Below are 20,276 nucleotides of genomic sequence, written 5' to 3'. Positions count from 1 at the left end.
CAAGACAATAACTTTGTGCTAGCTTGTTATAGAAGCAATAGAAAACGAATAGGAATGGTTTTGTTCATTAATTTGCTTTTTAACTTTTCAGATGTCAATGTTAGTAAGTATATTGTAAGCTCCTGAATGTCAATCCCATGTCCCATACTTCTGCATGTCTTTACACAGAGACTGTGCAGTTAGATCCATTAAATCTTGTCTAATTTACTGCAGTAAATATTAGAACTATATCATTTTATACTGGATCTTGAGTTCCTTTTTTTTTTTTAAAGAATGATTCAGTATTATCATTAATATCACAAAGTATTCCTTTATTTTCTTTCACCTCCCTCACTTTTTGGGGAGTTTTTTACAATCAAGTCACAGTACAGGCTGGAGTTCAGCTTTATATACATTTTTGATCTGATTTTAATGTTGTTTCAATTTATGTCAATTTACACACTACATGGCTGGGAGATTAGTTTCCTGGCTCATTCTACCCTATAGATTCTGCAGTAAGCACCCTCTAGCATATGCTAATGGTATAAATGTTATGGAAGAAAAGTTATGCCAGAAGCAGACTCTACATTTTACTTTTTATCTTGTACATGTCATTTTGATTAGACAATGGTATTATGGTGTGAAAATATTTAAAAAACACATATCCTTTATATAATCAGTTTTTTATACAACTAAAATGGGAAATTGTTTACATAAACTATAACTGCATTAATAAAAAAGGGCCAGATTCTGTTTTGCTTCTGATTTTCTTACAGAATAAAGACTCATTTTTACATTTTACTTTTGAACTTTTGAAAATGTCTGGTTATATGTTAAGAGTATTTGTTTTTGAGTTTTTGAAGCAGGGAATTTTATAGTGCTATTGCCTTAACAGCTTTCAAATACAGACTGAAATATCGGTTTGACATATGGACACATCCAGATATAAATATATTCAACCTCCTTGGGCAAAAAATCTCCAGAACACTGAGTTTACTGGCTGCACAACAAAATGACCTATTTAGGAAAAAGGTCAGCTGGTTATGAAAAAATTAAAAAGATAAGCAAAACAACTTCAGGAGGGAGGTAGAGGAACATCATTTTACTTACAGGAGAGAAATTACCAAAATCACACATCCACCAAATGGAAAGTAAGCTCTTCTGAAATGTTATGGATATATGAGTTTTATTCCAGCTATTTAACCTTCAGAAAGCCACTCAAATTCTTCTTCCTATTATGTCAGAAAGGACTGATTAAAAAGAAAACCATTACATCTGAATTCAGCCAGGCACTAAATTAAGCTGACAGTTATCTGTTCAAATTGGGATTGGATAGACAGACTGAAGGATTCTGGGTCCAAAACTCTCCTTTGAGTGAATGAGTTGGTCACTGAATCTGAAATGAATGGAGCAGCTACTAACTACCTTGTTGTCCCTCTCAGAAATCTCTATATTAACAGGCATCAGATACTATCCTAGTGCTCTCTTTAATTACCATCTTATTTAACAGATGCCCAGAAAGTATTATTTAATCTCACTGTTCACAGGCATTGAATAAATGGTCTGAAATAAAGGCAATAGTCAACTGCTTCCAATGGCCATTTAAAATTCTATTCCTAAAAAATCATTCCATTTCTTTTTTAAAAAAATAACTCAGGGCCAGTTCTAGTCTATCAGTAACTCTTGTATTTAAATAATTTCTGTTAAAATTTAGAAGGACTGAATATTCTTCTCCTCCCCTTCCTCTTCTCTTTCTGGCACATGCTCACTTTACTAAATAATTCTACTTCTACTCTAAATCATCAAAACAACGATTAGCATTAATCTATCTGGTATGTGCCAGGCACAGTGCTAAATGCCTTCAATACATTATCTCACTAGCCCTCATAAAACCTTAAAAGTCTAACACTATTATAAGCCCCATTTCAAAGATGAGGAAACCAAGGCTTAAAGAGGTTAAGGAAGAAGTCACCCTGCTACAAAGTGGCAGAGCCCTGATACTGGACCTAGCACTTTCTGATCCACAGCCAAGACCCAAACAATCTTTGCTGTACTGTTGACATACTGAAAGCTTGTATAACCCATGCTCCCTTAGCCGCCAAGCCAGACTGAGCAAGGGAAAGTGATGGACAGTTCTGGCCATGCATTAATGTTCCTGGAATGAATAAATAGTCAGTATGATTCTTGATCATCTTGGGTACCTGCTATGAAAATGAGGCTTTTGTGTCTTCCTTGTGGGCCATTACACTTTCCTGCTGCAATTACAGGTTCTAATAATATAAAATACCCTGGGATCTCAGCAGCTGTGAAAGCTGGACCATGCAGCTCCTGCTGTCCCTGGTGGGAGTGACATCACGGCGGCTGCAAAATGCCACAGATGACATTCACCCAGGACTCTGCTGAGACTATAGCTACCTTGAGACAGATACAGTAGCACTGGTGGTCTTGGCTCCATGAACTTCATGGTGGGCTCCCAAATGGTTGTTTCCTTCATTTCCCCTCTCAAATAATTTTTAGCAGGTTTTCTAGGAGCTTTGGTTAGAGGATGTGGCAGTGAATCCACCTGGGGCTATATCAAGAAACACCCTGTGCCATCATGTTCTAGCATCCAGAGACCAAGCTGGACTCTACCCTCTGCAACCTCAGAGACGATTTTCTGTCTTCCCAGGCCACATATGAACAGAAAACCTTTCCCTCTTATTATGAATCTTATTCTCAAGGGTTGGACCACTTTGCCACGTGCTCCTCTATAGATCCAATACAATGTCTCATCCATTTCCATCTTAGTTCCAAGGTACCTGGGTAGTTGGGAAGATCAGCTTAGGTTCCACATTTCACTATCCTCCCAGAACACTGAATGAATTGCTGAATTTCTGGAGTGGGTGGGGAAACCCAGATCAGATTTAGCACAGCTACTGGAAAATGAACATCCCAGTGAATGCCATCTTACTTTTTTTCCCAACAATACTGGCCAATCATCACGGAAATGCAAATCAAAACTACAAGGCGATATCACCTCACAACTCTTAAGATGGCTATTATCAAAAAGACAAAAGGTAGTGTTGGTGAAGGTGTGGAGAAAACAGAAGCTGTATACTGTTGGTGGGAATGTAAATTGACACAGCCACTATGGAATCTTCTCTTAGAATCATTTTTTAAAATGAATTGAATCAATGAGTGAATATGCTCCTTAAATGAATAGTGAAAATCCTTATGCTTTGTGGGTAAAGTTGACTTCTACGAATTACAATGAGATAACATGCTGGCTCCACATGATCCAGCTTCCACGAGTTCCTTGATCTTATTTCTTATCATAGCTGATGCTCCATAGGCACACACAGATACAGCTTCCTGGATGTTTGTAGATGGCATTTATTCTGGTTGGATGGTGTCTGCCACACAGGGGCATTACATTTTTTTGAAAATCACCCTTGTCTCCATCTACTTTCCAGTACAATGACCTTGCTCTTCCTTGAACACCCCAGTCATGCTCTGCCACAGGGCCTTTGCACTTGATGTTTCTTTGGGTGGAAATGTTTGTCCTGCATATATCTGGTTAGTTCTGCCCTTTACTGTTACCATCTCTGTTCAAACAATATCTCATCAGACAGACCTTTTATGACCACCCGTTAACCGGGAGAGAGAAACTGCCCATTATTCTTTCTCTTTACCTTGCTTTGTTTTTCTTCACAGTAGTTATCACCACCTTCCGCAAACTTTACAAATATTTTAATTGATTTTGTATATTTACATTCTGGTCCACCCATCAGAATGTGAGCACCATGAAAGTAGGGGCTATGTGTATGTTTATTTGATAATGTAATTATTTAAACATAGTTATTTAACATAGTTAAATTCTACATCTTCAGGGCTTAGAAGAGTGTCTTGCATGTAGAAGTCCCTCAGTAAATACTTGTATGATTCTTGCGAATTTCATGGAAAATGAGTGTCTGTGAAGTAAGAAGGCATGCCTACTTTTATGGCTTACAATTTACTTGTGATAGTAATTCTTCCAAAACACTTTTTAAAATGTTTATGATAAATATGGCCTCCTAAGATGCCAACCTTGACAGACAGTTGGAAATAAACATTCTGGTTTAACATAAACAGAATATAAATGTTTGCTAACTGTATCATCATGTTACATGTCCTTCCCTCTTCTATTGAGTGGGCAACGAAGATACCACCAGCAGACGAGCCTTTGTTTAATGCATGCCAGCTGGTTGAGCCATGCCTGATGTGTCCTTCTTCACTAGCTGAGTCCTCAGCATCTCCTAGATAAGGAGAAAATGGAGCTACTAATTATAATGGTGATTAGTCCTAGTTAATGTTTAATGAAAGCCCATTGTGCCAAGCATGTGTTAAACACTCTACAAGCTTTACCCTCAGATGAATCCTAGGATATTTCCAATTTTAGAAATAAGGAAATTGATGATTGGATAAATTAAGTAACTTGTTTAAGGTCACTGAGTCAGAAAATGGCACACAGCAAGGTCTCAAACCCACTGCTTCCAACTCTACAGTCTGAATTTTCAACCTCTACTATTCAGAAGTCCCTGTATCATGTGTTGTATGTGGCTACATAATGGATTCTATTACACAATTCAGGATGAAGATCAGATCCCTTCTATCCAAGAGTTCACACTCTGTCTGCCTTATCCTAAACTCAATGATTTTTTTTTTAAAAAAATCAATCTAATAATCTCATTTATATAGGCCTAAGGAAGGTGTCTTTTATGCCTATTTTACTCTATTCATACCTTCCAGTTTGAATAAGGAACAGTGAGGAAGGTGTTTCTAAATCCTGGAGATATTCCTCACAAACTTTGTTGTACTCCTTGTTATACTATCCACATAATAAATAGTTTACATGTATTAATATATGTATTCAAAGCTGCTTTGCCCTCCATTATCATGATAAACTCTGTTACAGGAAGGACAGGTGGTATTTTTACTATTTTTCAGGCAATTGAGTAGATGCACTCACAAAATTAGGAAGAAAGACCTACAGCCCACATTTTCCCTCCATAAAATAAACCACCCAAATAACACTGTTGGGGAGTTTCAGAGAAATGGAATAATGCAATACTGCAGCTCAAAGAGGCCCCAGAGAACCTGTTTGTCAACCACCTCATTCTACAGATGAGAAAAACGAGAGTCCCAGAGAGAATGCCCATGGTCACAGAGCTACTGTATAAACCAGAAGTAGAAGCCAAGATGTTTCAGTCCATTTCATGCCCTCTTCCCCTCATGTTATCTCAAGGACAAGAATGTCACACCTCATGCACACATGGCACTATTGGAAAACAAGAACGCTCTCTAGTGAAAATACTCCAATTGCTCTCTTCTAAATGGCTGTGACACAAGCCTGATGGTACATGATTTAAATGGAACACAAAATGAAACTGCCCATAAAATAATGTTATAGAGAGTGGCAAGGTTCCTAACTTGTCCCCAAAGTCATAATGCAGCCAGACCATAATATAAACAGTATTTGATTTCTCATTGTTCCTGCAAGAAAGGCATGGGAATTTAAAACTTTACTGCTGTTCTCTAGTTGCACGGAAATCTCATCTCTCTTCTTCCCTCAGTGGCTCCTTCCCTGGAGGGTAGGAAGACATCCTTTTCCTCCCACTCTCTGCCTTTTCTCCTGGCACTATGGTAGAACTTGGGGAGCGACATCCATGGACTGCAGCTGGTTGGGAGCTCTGGCCTCCAGGGGTGGGAACTCAAGGGCTGCATCTCTATAACCATCCCCATGGGGATCCTGCTGTCCTCTAGGTGAGGCCCTGTCAAGCTGGGGTAAAGTAACAGGGTAGCCTCAGGCATAAAGTGGTTGGTATATTGACAGATGGTTACATCTACTGGCAGCAACAGGGACAAGGACATGAGAGGGATGAGATCTGTAACCTAAAGTGGGCCCTGCTGTACCAGGCCCTGCAGGAATGTCCAGGACTCAGGTCAGGAGGAAGACACTTCACGCCATGACCTCCTCTTAACTGTCTCTTAGGTATTTAAAAATTCAGCAAGTATTTACTGAGCACCTATTTTGTGTATTAAATGCTAATTATACTGTACCACAATATTGGCTTATAAGGCAGTTTAAGTCTTACATATCTGGAAAAGTTTTAAGCAAAGAGCAATGCTTTGCTTTTATATAGGGTTCACTGTATGTTTACTTCAGCAGAATTGAATCCACAGAACTGCCTAAGATATAAAACATAGAGTTGCATTTCTTTTCAACAGATGGGAAAACAGAGACTCAGGGTTCTAGAACCTGCCCCAGGTTACACAGCTCATAAACACTGGGCAGTGCATAATCTAGATCCTGGTGCTGTGATTCTAACATGCTCTGGTATCAAATGAAACTGATGTCCTTGAAATCTGCACTGCCATCCCCCTTGCAGGTGCAGGTGCTAGCAGAGAGAAAATTTACATACACATTTTGAGGTCCGTGGAGTGTTAAGAGGGGACTCCCTGTGCTTACCCACCCACTGGAGCAGTCTCCACAGCATAGGTCTGCCTTGATCCTACTTGTGATATCAGCAAAAGTGAAATCCATCTTTTCCCTTGACATAGTTAAGACTAATTTTCCAAAAGAAAAATGGTAAGGGAAAACACAACAATTATACAATAAGCACAAGGGACAGAGAATGAGTTTCAAATATTTAAAAAATCTCAGCAAAAGAACCAAAGCATTTAGCTGAACCCCATATTTCCTCTTCTTCAGATAAGCACACTGGCTACATTCAGGAAGTCAGGCTCCTTGCCTTCCTCCACCTGCTGACACTCATGACTGTCTCATTGTCCTGGAGAGGCTGGACTGCCTCAGTTTCTAGCCCTTTTCAAATTCTAAACTTAATCACAAAACCCATTTCTGTTTCAAAACTCCTGGATGCCTGGGCCTTCTCCCTCATTCCATTTTACTCTGAGATCTGCAAGCTAGAATTAACAAATAAATGATTAACACTTTCTAGATTCAACTCATCATCCACCTATGCCCAGCCCCATTCATTGACTCACTCAAAAGACCCATCTCCTGCAACCACCTCCAACTCCAAACATCTGCACCTCTAGGAGCACAAATGCTCTTTAGTCACTATAATGTGAGCTTTCAATAACCATTACAAGAACACAATAAGAATGATCAACTTACAGTGAAAGTTGTTTGGGTCATTCAACAATAGTAACTACTTGGAATTTAAATAGTCTTTTAATCATGCAAGAGATTTGTACCAAAATCCTTCCTAGAGAATAGTGGCTGCTCATTTTTATCCAGTGTGGTATTTCCCACATAGATATGGGCACCACAGGCTCTTTGGAACTATGAGCAAAACTATGCAAATCTGAACTTAAGCAAACTATGCATTACGGTCTAAAAGATTAACAGGACCAGGCCGGGCGCGGTGGCTCACGCTTGTAATCCCAGCACTTTGGGAGGCCGAGGCGGGCGGATCACGAGGTCAGGAGATCGAGACCACGGTGAAACCCCGTCTCTACTAAAAATACAAAAAATTAGCGGGGCGTGGTGGCGGGCGCCTGTAGTCCCAGCTACTCGGAGAGGCTGAGGCAGGAGAATGGCGTGAACCCGGGAGGCGGAGCTTGCAGTGAGTTGCAGTGAGCCGAGATCGCGCCACTGCACTCCAGCCTGGGTGACAGAGCGAGACTCCGTCTCAAAAAAAAAAAAAAAAAAAAAAAAAAAAAAAAAAAAAAAAAAAAAATTAACAGGACCAGAAAAATGATATATGAATCTTTATGTAGGTTTAAAGCAACATTAAAGGAATTCTTTGAGTGAAAGAAATAATTTTTTAGTATAAGAATTTAGCACATTTGACATTAAATGGTGAAAAGTGCAAACTTTTTATTCTTTGAATGTCATTTTATTGAACTCTGCTGGCTAACTGTGGTTTCAAAAGAGTTGTCCTTTTTGGCAGGTAGCTTTTTGAAAACTCAGCTAGTTTCTGCTCTATTATTTAGAGATGTAACTTATTAACTTAATATGTTATAGTTTGGGCTGAATTCATGTTTATGTAATTAAGTCATCATTTTAAAAATCTGGTGTTTTTATGTAGTCCCTTCTAGCTAAAAGCATATATGATCATATAGGTGGCATGATTTGAGAATAATGACCCATTTTGTGCTATAGTTTTTTTAAGAAGGAAGTTATTCAAGGAATTCTCATTTCCATAAAACTGTTATAACTCTATATTCTAGAGCTTTTAACAAATTCTGACCTATAATTTTTAAGTCCTTAGTATCTTTCAGGCATTGTTCTAGATGCCTAGGTGTAGTATTTCATTCCTTTCTCACCACTGCCTTGTGAGGTATTGCTCCAATTTTTCAGTTGAGAAATGAGCCTAAGAAGACTAAATATCTTACCCAAGTCTACGAAAATCTTGGGATTCAAACCTGAATCTAACTTTCAAATTCTTCATTCTTAGGATACTTATAATGTTTGTTTTCTTTTATTAATTTATTGCTGCATAACAAATCCAAATCAGTGGCTTAAAACGACAGTCATTTCTTTTAACCCTTGCACCTGCACCTTGGGCAGGTTTAGGTGGGAAGGCTGGTCTCCACACCACACGGCCACCGTCAGCTGGGGAAGCTCAATGGGGGTGAAGATCTACTTCCAAGATGGCTCATTCTCCTTGTTGGCCAGGTGGTGCTGGCTGTGGCCTCCTTTCCGCAGGGGTCCCTCCATGGGGTAGTGAGGTTCTAAAAATCAGTGTTTCAAAAGACAGAAAGTACAAGTGGCCAATCTCTGAATGCCTGGGCCCCAAATCTGGTACAGTGACACCTCTCCTATATTCTACTGGCCAAATCAGAGCCCAGGTTCAAGGGGAGACGTCATAGACCCCACGTCTTAATAAGAGAGCCCCAAATTTCGAAGGCCACATTGCAAAACCCTAAATTTCCAGCATGGCAGTGATTTCACTAAATTGTGAAATCTCCCAATTTATGAATGCTTTTATCCTTTTTTGGGTGAAACCGCCAAATGGTAGCTTCTTAGAGGAGAGAAAGAGCTTTGGATCTTTCTTTTTCCTATTCTTATTGTTACTGAAATTGCTTCTGTAAATAGATTTAGAATTCTGAATTTTAAAACAAATGGGCTCGTAAAGGAATTTGTTATTTTCAAGTCTTCTTTTCAGTGTTAGTAGCAGATTATCTTTTTTAAAGCATTTGATAACTTTGGTTAACTTTCCTTATCACACGGTGACTTCAGTAGTTTCTGAATTCCATTTTAATTAGTCTTCTAGAATATCATCAACCGAGTGCGATCTTTTCTGAAGCTACTCTTTGCTTAGCAACAAACTCATATGCAGGTTCCACCTCATGTAAGTAGATTTTTCAGTCTATTTAACAGTTTCAACACATTCTTCTCCCTTTAGAAAGCTGTGATTTTACCAGTTCTGTCATCTGGGCAAGGGAATTTCTCACCAGTTATTTCTTGGGCAAAATTTTCTTATTTTCCTCTGACTTGTCTTCTCTGCTTTGCCCAAATAAAACAAAACAAAAGCCTTCTCTTGGTTGTTTACACTGCTCCACTCCTCTACCCCCAGTGTCCACAGTCACATATATACTGCACACATAAGGATACAGACCAGTCCTCATTCCACAGCAGACATCACTAATCACTGCTGTTTTCCACTGAGCCTGAATATGGCCCCACAGCTTTCTCTGTAACGTGTTCCAAAAGCACTGCTACTGATTCAGATATTAGACTTATCTGACTTCCAGGATATGTCCTATTCTTTCGGGAACTTTTCCAACTATGACAATTAAGTATTTCTCATCTTTCAAATATTGTTCAAAATCCCTTGTTCTAACTGAATAACCCTTCCTGGCTTCTGCATCCATCCTCTGACATACCTGGAGCCACAGCTCGTGCCACCTGTAGTGGTGGCTTGTCCCACTCCCCGGGCTCAATAGTAACCTTAACCAGGAAATGCTTAGTATTATTTCTGTCTCAACCCACTGGGACTCAGGGTCATATCACTCAGACTGCAGTTCTGGCCTTGGGTTCTAATCCCAACAACAGATTTGTACGTTGTTCCAGGGCCTCAGTCCTCCCTTATGACGAGGGGCTGGGATCCTATTGTTTTTGCCAGACACTTTCTGCTACCCTATTCTCCTTCACAAGTCCCCACTTCAGAGTGGGAACTTTGTGCCCAAGACATTCAGACTCTGTACCTGCCAAAACTCCTTTAATTTTTATCTAAATAAACCCTACTCTTCTGACACTCAGATAATTTAAATACATTTCAGCCCAGGCTGTGCTCACTCACCGGGTAACCCTTCAGATTCTGTCAGGCTCCTTGGTATCAGATGCTTTCCCTTTCAAAACCTGTGCCCCCCCTTGGATCTGGACTCACTCTTCTTACATATGGCGGGAGCAGTTCCCCACTGGCCACCCCTCTACAGTAGACGGGTGATTTTTAAGTCTGATCCTTCTCAGTCTTTCCATTTGGGCTAAATTTGAACAGCTCATGCAACACTGGGCTATCAGATACAACCTGATTCCAATTATTCCAATCAGCCTTTGTATGTAAACATCCTTTTCACGACCGCAGTGTCTGTAGTTTTTACAGTTGTCCTGCCTCTTAGATGTGTGAGTCTGAAGAATAAAGACAGCAGCACATACTGTTATTTTTACTCCCTTTCTAACTTTCCACACCAACCAATTAGGTGTTTGCTAGTGCACAATGGGTATCTAATAAATACTGCAGTTGATGCTAAGAATAAAACCTGAAGGAGATGTTCTGCGGCAAGAAACTCTTTGAATGACACTGTATGTAATAGATCAGATTAAATATTATGAAGGATACGCTTTCAATTTTGTGGTTTCATCTGAGTGAAATTCCGTAATACTCTAGGAATAAGACACCTGACATCTGTGCTCTGCTCTTTGTTTTGAGTGTGCCATTTCACAGTCTTTGAAATATTTTGGATTGAAAATGAGATTTCAAGGAAGTATTTCATTAGAAGGGGGGTATTATTCTCTTTGAATTGCATCCAAGCTGCAGTTTTTCATCTTTTTTATTAAGTTTCTATCACATAACTCTCTTTTCTAATTATACATTAGCCAACACACTTTAATGGGCAGAATGAATCCTGTTTGGTTTCAACAAAAATTGCAATGGAAGCTAAAGCTTTGAAGAAGTGATGCAAGAGTGTCTTTAAGTTAATATCACATTTCCTTCTACAGCGATTGCATATCTCAGTACCTACGTATGCTTTTAAGCCACTGCTATGAGTTTTACGTCTATTTAAATAACATGACCATTATGAGCAAAACTTAAAAAAAATTGAGTTGAACTTTAAGCTGCCTGGTTTATTATAGTTGCTTTATGTTTATAAACAGATTATCTTTAATGTCTGAATGCTGGTATTACAGATCTTCTGCAGCTGTTTTTGATAGGAATTCATCAATGCTTAGAGCTCAAAGGTGGTTGGTTTTTGACATTTTCCTACTGTATCAGTGAAATACATATTGCCAGGGATTTCTCAACAAAATGGAACTTTTAGTATTTCAACAAATGTTGATATGCCCAGCCTGATTTTTTTAAACTTTTAAGTTCAGGATACAAGTGCAGGTTTGTTACACAGGTAAACGTGCTACACAGGTAAACATGGGCGGTTGGTTGTACAGATTATTTCATTACCCAACTATTAAGCATACTACCCATTAGTTATTTTTCCCGATCCTCTTCCTCCTCCCAGCCTCCACCCTCCAAAACGCCCCAGTGTGTGTTGTTGCCCTCTATGTGTCCACTTGTTCTTATCATTTAGCTCCCACTTATAAGTTAGAACATGCGGTATTTGGTTTTCTGTTACTGTGTTAGTTTGCTAAGGATGGATTAAAAAAAGAACCTTAGGCTTACTTTATCAAACCTAATTACTTCCTGTTACTCTGTAGAATCATCGTTTGCCGTTTTAAAAAGTGCTTGTGAGTTTTTACTTTTTTAATTTGCCAATTATCTATTGCTGCATATCAATCTACTTCAAAACTTAGTGGCTTTAAACAACTTACTTATAGAGAAATGTGTGACTTTTCCCAAAGCCGTGCTAAGAACTTACCTTACAAATGTATTCTGCTACTGAATATCTGAAACGTGTACAGATACGTGTATATCATTCCTGCTATTATCTTTAGTAGCTTGTACCTCATTGTCTTTTTTATATGAGACAGTGGGCTGTGATGTGATGAGGACCTCCTGGACTCTCTTTACCTCATTTAACCTTCCCAGAACTGGAAAGCAAGGGAAGAAGAAACCAGACAATCCCTGCCCACCTGCTCACTTCTATCCCTTGGGACCTGACCTGTTCGGGGAGCATGGCTTCACTCTTTCCTCCAGACTCCTTGTTTTCTGGAGCAGGCCACAGGATGGAGGGTCTCTGGAGGCCCACCACCTCCAGTGAGTGGCTAGAAGAGTATCTAATTCTGCTATTTTGTATTTGGATGCATGAAGGCATTCTCCATTATCTTTATCAGGAAAAATGGTGATATTTTGATCTTCTATCTGCAAACTCTTTAGTCTTTTTATCAGAAACTGATTTTCAGTTAGTTCAGAACTTGAGAGGGGAAGAAGGGTTCTATTTACTGAGTTATTCTCAGTCTTCAGTAACACATAGTAATTATGACAATAATTATTAACACTTGTTGAGGACTATCATACTTGCAATGCCACTGGATTATGCTCTTGTTATCTCACATAATCTAATTATAACAAAGGGAGGTCAAAGAAACTGAAAAACATAAGGGGAGGGTTGTGGTAATTTTTAAAGTCAGCTACTATTAATTCCTCCCTTCCCTGTATGCACATACCTCTTCTCACATTAATAAATGGGGTCTAATTCTCCCCACCTTGAATCTAGACTAGACTGATAACTTGCATTGATGACAGAACGCAGCCAAATAAACATTCTGGGACTTCCAAGCCCAGGCCTTAAGAGGATGGGCAGCTTCCATTTCCTTGCTCTGAGGAAGCCAATCCCCTATAAGGAATCTTGGGCTGGACTCCTGAAAGATGAGCGAAAAGCTGGAGACGGAGAGAAGACCCTCATGGAGGAGAACTGGGGTGCCAGCCATGTAAATGAAGCCTGCTGGGACCTTCCAGCCTGGCCAAGTCTAGGCTTAGCTGAAAGCAGCTGAATGAGTGACTCAATTCAATACCCCGTGGAACAGAAGAACCACCCAGCCAAGCCTTGCCCAAAATACCAACCACAGAACTGTGAGAAAGAAATCATTGTTGTTTTAAGCCACCCAGGTTTGGGATGAGTAGATACATAGCAATAGATAACTGAAAGAGAAATAAAATAGAAACCTTCACACATCTTTTCAAATAGCAAATGGTATCATTGCTCTGATATACACTGCTTACAGAAGAATTTTAAAAGATCTATAAGCTGATTTTTTAAACTGCAAAGTCATGTATATAGTTTACCTTTATAGTCCAAGTCATCCTTTCTTCCAAATGTCATTTTAAATGAGCCACCTTCAAGGGCAAACAATAATATCACCTCAAGACATCAGTTCCACTTCTATTCAAAATGATAAAAGCTTTCTGCTGAATGATAAAGACTATTTCTTTCTATTCCCTGTGGAGATCTCATCATCACTCTGCCTCATATTTGATTATCATGCAGAATAGTTTCCATACCCCGGCTCTATTCATTATCGGGAGAGCCAAACTAACCCCTCATTCTGACCCCCTTTACACCTCGAGTTGGTTTACATAACCCTCCTTGGTGCTTCTTTCATGCTCTGTTCATATTAGCACAGTGCTTGTCACATATGTATTATTTATGTAAATACCCTAAGAGCAGAGACCTAGTCTGTTTTGTTCACTTTTCTGTATGCTAAGCACCAGAACAGCACTCCATATAGAGTAGTTGCTTCATGAATATTTACTGCTGAGTGAATGAATGCATCTGCTTCCCCCTGGCTAGATACTATCTCTTAGTGTTGATACTATCTCTTAGTGTTGATTATTCATTATCTCTTCCTTCCATTATCTATCTCCCTAGTACTGTAGGGGCTGAAAGCCTGAAGTTCCTAGACTTGCTTGTTGCTAGGGTCCAAATGCAATTCTGGTTCTACCAAAGGGATGCACCTGCATAAGATCTGGAGGACAAAGTTCCTTCACCAGCAGTCATAGTGGCTAAGATGCAGGTTTCAACAAATGTGTTTCTGCAGAGGCTGAGCAGCTACCCAGTACTCAGGGGCAGCTGTGATACTGGCAATGGCTTCTACAGTTTTCTGCCCTCTGGGTGGCAGCTTTGACAATATAACTAAATACCCAGTGGTACCCCTGACTTTTGCTCCTCCAACCTCTATAATGATTTTTGGAAGCACCTAATTCCATGAAAGATCTGGGGTAGTTTGTATTTTACTACAGTCATGTACCACATAATGACATACCAGTTAAGAATAAACCACGTATATAACAGTGGTCCCATAAGATTATAATACTGTATTTTTACAGTACTTTTATTATGTTTATTTATTGAGATGGAGTCTCTGTCACCTAGGCTGGAGTGCAGTGGTGTGATTTCAGCTCACTGCTGCCTCTGCCTCCCAGGCTCAAGCATTTCTCCTGCCTCAGCCTCCCAAGTAGCTGGGATTACAGGCGCCCACCACCACGCTCAGCTAATTTTTGTATTTTTAGTAGAGACGGGGTTTCACCATGCTGGCCAGGCTGGTCTCGAATTCCTGACCTCAAGTGATCTGCCCACCTTGGCATCCCAAAGTGCTGGGATTATAGGCGTGAGCCACTGCATCCAGCCAACAGTACCTTTACTATGTTTAGGTATGTCTATATACACAAATACTTACCCTTCTGTTACAATTGCCTATTCAGTATTCAGTACAATAACATGCTATACAGGTTTGTAGACTAGGAGCAGTGGGCTTTATCATATGACCTACGTGTATAGTAAACAGTATCATCTAGGTTGGTGTGAGTACACTACGATGTTCATACAATGACAAAATTGACTAAGGACACATTTCTCAGAACATATCCCTGTCATTAAGCAATGCATGACTGTAGTGAGTTCTAATTTATATGCCTCTATAGACTGCATTCCTTGAGGGCAGGATATATTTATATTTGCTTAAACATACCTGCACAGTGTCTGGATCATGGTAGAATGTAATAAAGATAATAATGATAAAAATAGCAAACATTTATTTAACATTTACTACATGCCCAGCACTGTCCTAAGTGCCTCACATCTATTAGCTTATGTAATCTACTCAATAACTCTGTGAGACAGGTGATCTCATTGACTTCTTTTACAAATTGGGAAATTGAAAACAAAGAAGTTAAGCAACTTGCTCAAGAAATCACAGCATTAAATAGTGGATTGAGGATTTAAATTCAGGAAACGTGGCTCCCAAGTCTAGCTATAAATATCTGTATCTAATAATTTCTCCACTTGAATAACGTCTGCTTCAGGACTTAGAAGATACAACCACTAAAATTTTAGAACTCATTTACTATAAATGTCCTATGTGCATTTATCAAAATATAGCAGCTCAGTATATTCCCCTTGACAACTTAGGTTTTAAAGATGTTCTTGTATCAAAATGGCTGTGTGTGTGTGTGTGTGTGTGTGTACACACACACATATATGCTTTTCGCTGTATTTTTTCCACTACTCATAAAGACAATAAAAAAGGGAGCCACAGAAATAATCAGGATAGTAGGAAAAGTAAGAAGAATAATGGTGAAGAATACTGATGGGTTTTATGTGAATTTCTTAATGCAGATATGTCTGCCTTTTGTGTGGGGAAGCAAGCTCAAACAATTGACCACTAGTTGTAGCAAATGAACTCATGTACACATATGAAGGGAAAACATGTCTCTTGCTGTTACTTCCACTGTAATGGAGAACAAACTTTCTTACGGAGACCTCAAAGGCATGAAGAGTCTGGAAAGATGCAAAGCCATGCAGACAAAAGAAAACCAAGTGGTAATGGTATGAACACCTGATCAACACTGTGGACTAGAGTTCATGACTCTCAATAATGACCAGCACAGAAATCTGAGTGGATAGAAAAATGCATTAAGTGTTAGAATATCTTTTCCTCCACTTCAGATATCTTTTTGCATGCAGAGGGCAATGCACTAGTGTAGGATGCTGTCAGTTACTCCTTAGGGGAGGAGAAGTATCTTAATCTGATGGCTGCAGTTGGAAGGAAAATCTGACCACAATAGCCCAGCCTCTGCTTTCTTTCTTGTAAAATTGCCATTCTCCTCCACTCCTCCATGTGTTAAGGTTTAAAGGGATCTACTCTGTCCACGAGCCAGGGAGAGTGGAGAGTGGTCTGTGCTCTGCCCACTGCTGACAGTGACTGGGAGTAAAGCCTGTCTAATTCTTGGGTTCAATATTGGGAAACTCCCTTGCCCAGAGTTAAAACCATATTCTCCAACAAAAGTCCATATCTTTTACCTGCAATTCCAAAGATCTCCAAAGCTTTGAAACTAAAAATTTCCCCCAATCCATCTGGTAGCAAAACTTGAAGTAACCTGAGTCCTTGATGGCTAAACCTGACCTTGACTGACATTAAGCTACTTACAACCTGTATCACTCCACTTGGAGCTTTGCTATCTGATACAATAGCCACATATGTCTATTTAAATTCAAATCCATTAAAATTATATAAAATTAAAAATTCATATTCTTAGTCATACTAGCCACATTTCAAATGCTCAGTAGCCCTATGTGGCTGGTGTTACCATATCAGAGAGACATTTCCAGCATCACAGAAAGTTCTGTATAACACTGACTTAGAGTGAACTCATGTTTCCTTATACACCTATTCATATCCGACATGGGTTGTTACCCCAGACCCCACATATTAGACAGTACATAAGTATTTTTCCTCAAAATCTGAAGAGATTCCAAAATCACATCTGGCCCAGATGATCACAGATAATGGATTGTGGACCTGCACTGTTTTCATCAGTAATAAAAGTGATATTTTGATTTTCCTTCTGTGTTAAGGCTGTACCTTCCTATAAACTGATAAAGAATCAAGACAGAGAAGAAGAGGACCTTTACACTCTAATAACAGGGAGAGAATCTTGCAGGTTCCTTTCATCTCCATATGCATGGGCTATTTAGGCTAATCACAGTAAAGGATTTTATGTGGGTTTTAAAATCATCTTTCCAAGGAGCTATAAGTGCTGTTCTGGCAGAAGTACAGTAGCTAAATGACTAGAAAACTTCCAAGGATTGATGAAGATGTCACAGATGGAATTTCTATGTTGGGTGGGAGGTGGAACTAGATGAAGTCCAAGGCCCATCCACTTAAGAAAATCTGGGATAATGCTATCACCTCCCCCACATGGGTCCTTCTCCAGCATCTTCCATGTGGTGGGGACTAGTCAGAGGCAGATACACTTCTGGACAAGAATGTGTCAATTAGAGTCCAGCACATTCTGAAATTTCCTTGAATGCCTTGGACTACCTCTTGGTGGGAGCAAAGTGGGTCAGCATAGCCATGTTCCCTGCCCGCTGTTCATACTCTTTAAGTCTGATAGCCAGAAGATGCTGAACAGCGCTTATCCCCCCTATCTGGATTGTCTTGCCCACGTAGTGTGAGATATTTCACAGAGATCTGTCAAGAGCCTAGGCTGGACAAGAGAATATCAAGTGTTTTCAGAGTCCTATAGGCTCTACTCTTTCGCTCTGCTATATGAATTCCGGCAAGTGGTATAATTTGATACAGCCTCAGTAATCTCATCCGTAGAATAGATGGAAGACCCCTGGTCCACTACCCTCAGAGGGTTGTTTGAGGATAGAAATCAAAATTAAAATACTGAATGAAATAATATATGGGAAAGTAATTTTTTCATTCTAAAGAAATTCTACAGTCAGGTGCGGTGGCTCATGCCTATAATCCCAGCACTTCGGGAGGCTGAGGCAGGTGGATCACCTGAGGTCAGGAGTTTGAGACCAGCCTGGCTAACATGACGAAACCCCGTTGCTACTAAAAGTACAAAAATTAGCTGGGCGTGGTGGTGGGCACCTGTAATCCCAGCTACTCAGGAGGCTGAGGCAGGAGAATAGCTTGAGGCCGGGAGGCGGAGGTTGCAGTGAGCCGAGATTGCACCACTGCACTCCAGCCTGGGTGACAAGAGCAAGACTCCGTCTCAAAAAAAAAAAAAATTCTATTCATTCTATTATCTATTTCATTCTATTATCTTCGTTACCGATGGATAAATTCCATGCAAGGCTTGCAAAGCATTACCTATTAAAACAATACTCCAAGCAAAATCCTTGCTGGCTTCTGAGTATTGCTGTGAGTTCAACACAAAGCAGCTTTTATTTAGAACATAAATTGGATTTCCGCTTGTAAAGGAAAGCATGAGATAATGTTCTTTGTCTTAATTTGACAGTAGAGAGGCTCTTCAGTATTGGCCAAGAATCTAATATTGGATCATACCAAAACACAAGCATTTGCTTTCTAAATTGCATCCATAAAGATCCCATGGTCAAGTGCTGCCTCTGACAGAGCATTTACCAAGATTTTAAGGCTTCACGTTCAGATTATTAAAAATGCCCATCTGTCTTTTTTATTTAAGATGCCATCGGCTCTCCAATTTGGATAAAATCTGAGATCCTGCCCCTATTGAAACTTCCCAGGTAAGCTTCACATTTCTGTTTTGTTTGTTAAGATCCTTGTGGAAGCTGTCCAGCTCAAACCGTAGCCAAGGGGCATGACTGGCTCCTCCCTCCTGTTTGCTTTCCTAGGGTTAATCTGTGCTAAAGCTTTTAGTTCAAGAAACTAGGGAATTTGAAGAATCATATGGACAGGCTTAAAAAAATGACATTAACCTTGAGTACTAACTCAATATTAAGCTGATAGTATAAATTCAATATCGTTTTTATCTTAGAAATTGCAAATCTAGACAGCAAGAAAAAATTACACATATTAACAGAATTTTTATTGTATTTTAGAAGCAGCATGTTTAAAGGAAAAGAGTGATTTAGCTAGCTTCACAGCAGCAGATTGAAACACATTTAACATGACTTTTTTAAAAGCTCAGAACTAAAAATGTCTAACCTTTAAACATTTTCTAACATAATTCTCTCACTTAAAAATGTTCTAGCAATATTTTAAAGAAGTAACCCTGAACACTTAAGTTGCAGATTGCCTTAAATAGTCTGACTATCTCCATTTTTCTTTCTTTAAATCCAGATATAGGTACAAATCCTAGAAGACAACTTTGAGATAGAATGATTTTTTGAGTTTACCATATCATCCTAAAAGCCTCCTTAAGTTCTTTGAAAGTGAACTGTAAGCTGATAAAAGGACAGTCGTGCCGTCCCCCAGGAGTATATCGTCTTTCTAATACGAATTAGTGCATGTTATCTTTTTGATTCTCTCCCCAACTCCTTCTCATAATGTAAGCTTTACCTCAGACTTCTGCTAGTGCTATTTTTTTTGAAACGGTAATTTTCTAGAAAGTTACTTTTGTTGGTCTTCTCCGAAAGCTTTTTGAAGAAACCAGAACCTTGGGTTTTCAAATGAGAATTATATCCATGATCGTTTGAATGTGGACTTTTCTCCTTGACTCTTTTCGACCCAAGGCTTGTTAGAGTGCAGAAAACGTTAATTCTCAAATCTTTCACCTCTGTCAGTCTCCTATAGACTCATAGCCAAACATTTTTTTTTTTCCTAGAAAAGAGCAATTCCTGCAGTTTTATCCTGCCCCAGTCAAATACATCTTTCCTTCCCCAACCCCCCAATTACTTGGAATGAAATCTAACGTTGAGGACTAAGGACTGGAAGGTAGTGATAAGCCAGGATTTGACCGCCCAGCGTTCAACCTCTGTGGTTGTGAATGCAACAAGAAATCAACAAGTTTTCATGGAGTGCCTACCAGGTGGCTTAAGCAGGAACATCACTGAGTAGGCCAAGTTCTAGATACAGGAGACCAAGCCCTGTGACCCAACTGAGGAGATGGGCTCACCCTGCGCGCCCCACTGCGAAGCCTGTTCCGGGACCCACAGAGGATGTCCCCCTCGACCTCCGGTTCACAAAACTCTGCTTGGCCTCTGCAAAGGGCACCATCGCACCTGCAGGAGGAGAGTCTCAAGGAACTCACCTCGCCTCAGCTGGAAAAAGTGGCCAAGGAGGTAGCCCCGCACTCAGGAACCCACCTCGGGGAGGAGAGCTGTTTGTGTTTGCGGTCATCTCGGAGAAGAAACTGCTTAAAAAAAAAGGGGGGGGGGCGGGGGAAAAGAGGTGGTGGTGGTGGCGGCGGCGGCAGAATGGA

At 39.8% G+C, this 20,276-nt stretch overlaps 1 protein-coding gene and 1 long non-coding RNA gene across 2 annotated transcripts in view; one reads left to right on the top strand and one right to left on the bottom strand.

Annotated features, from left to right (window-relative positions):
* Positions 1-20,276, top strand: part of LOC129464595 (uncharacterized) — a 106,703-nt gene that overhangs the window by 67,794 nt on the left and 18,633 nt on the right. The window contains exon 3 of the long non-coding RNA XR_008651643.1: positions 18,579-18,639. This is a non-coding gene — a long non-coding RNA (uncharacterized lncRNA). The remainder of the gene's footprint in view (positions 1-18,578; positions 18,640-20,276) is intronic.
* NWD2 (NACHT and WD repeat domain containing 2) overlaps positions 1-20,276 on the bottom strand; it is a 217,750-nt gene that overhangs the window by 195,606 nt on the left and 1,868 nt on the right. The window lies entirely within an intron of this gene.

This window comes from Symphalangus syndactylus, chromosome 16 (assembly GCF_028878055.3).
Source record: "Symphalangus syndactylus isolate Jambi chromosome 16, NHGRI_mSymSyn1-v2.1_pri, whole genome shotgun sequence".
Taxonomy (NCBI): Eukaryota; Metazoa; Chordata; class Mammalia; order Primates; family Hylobatidae; genus Symphalangus; species Symphalangus syndactylus.
This window is presented reverse-complemented; position numbering and strand designations above follow the sequence as displayed.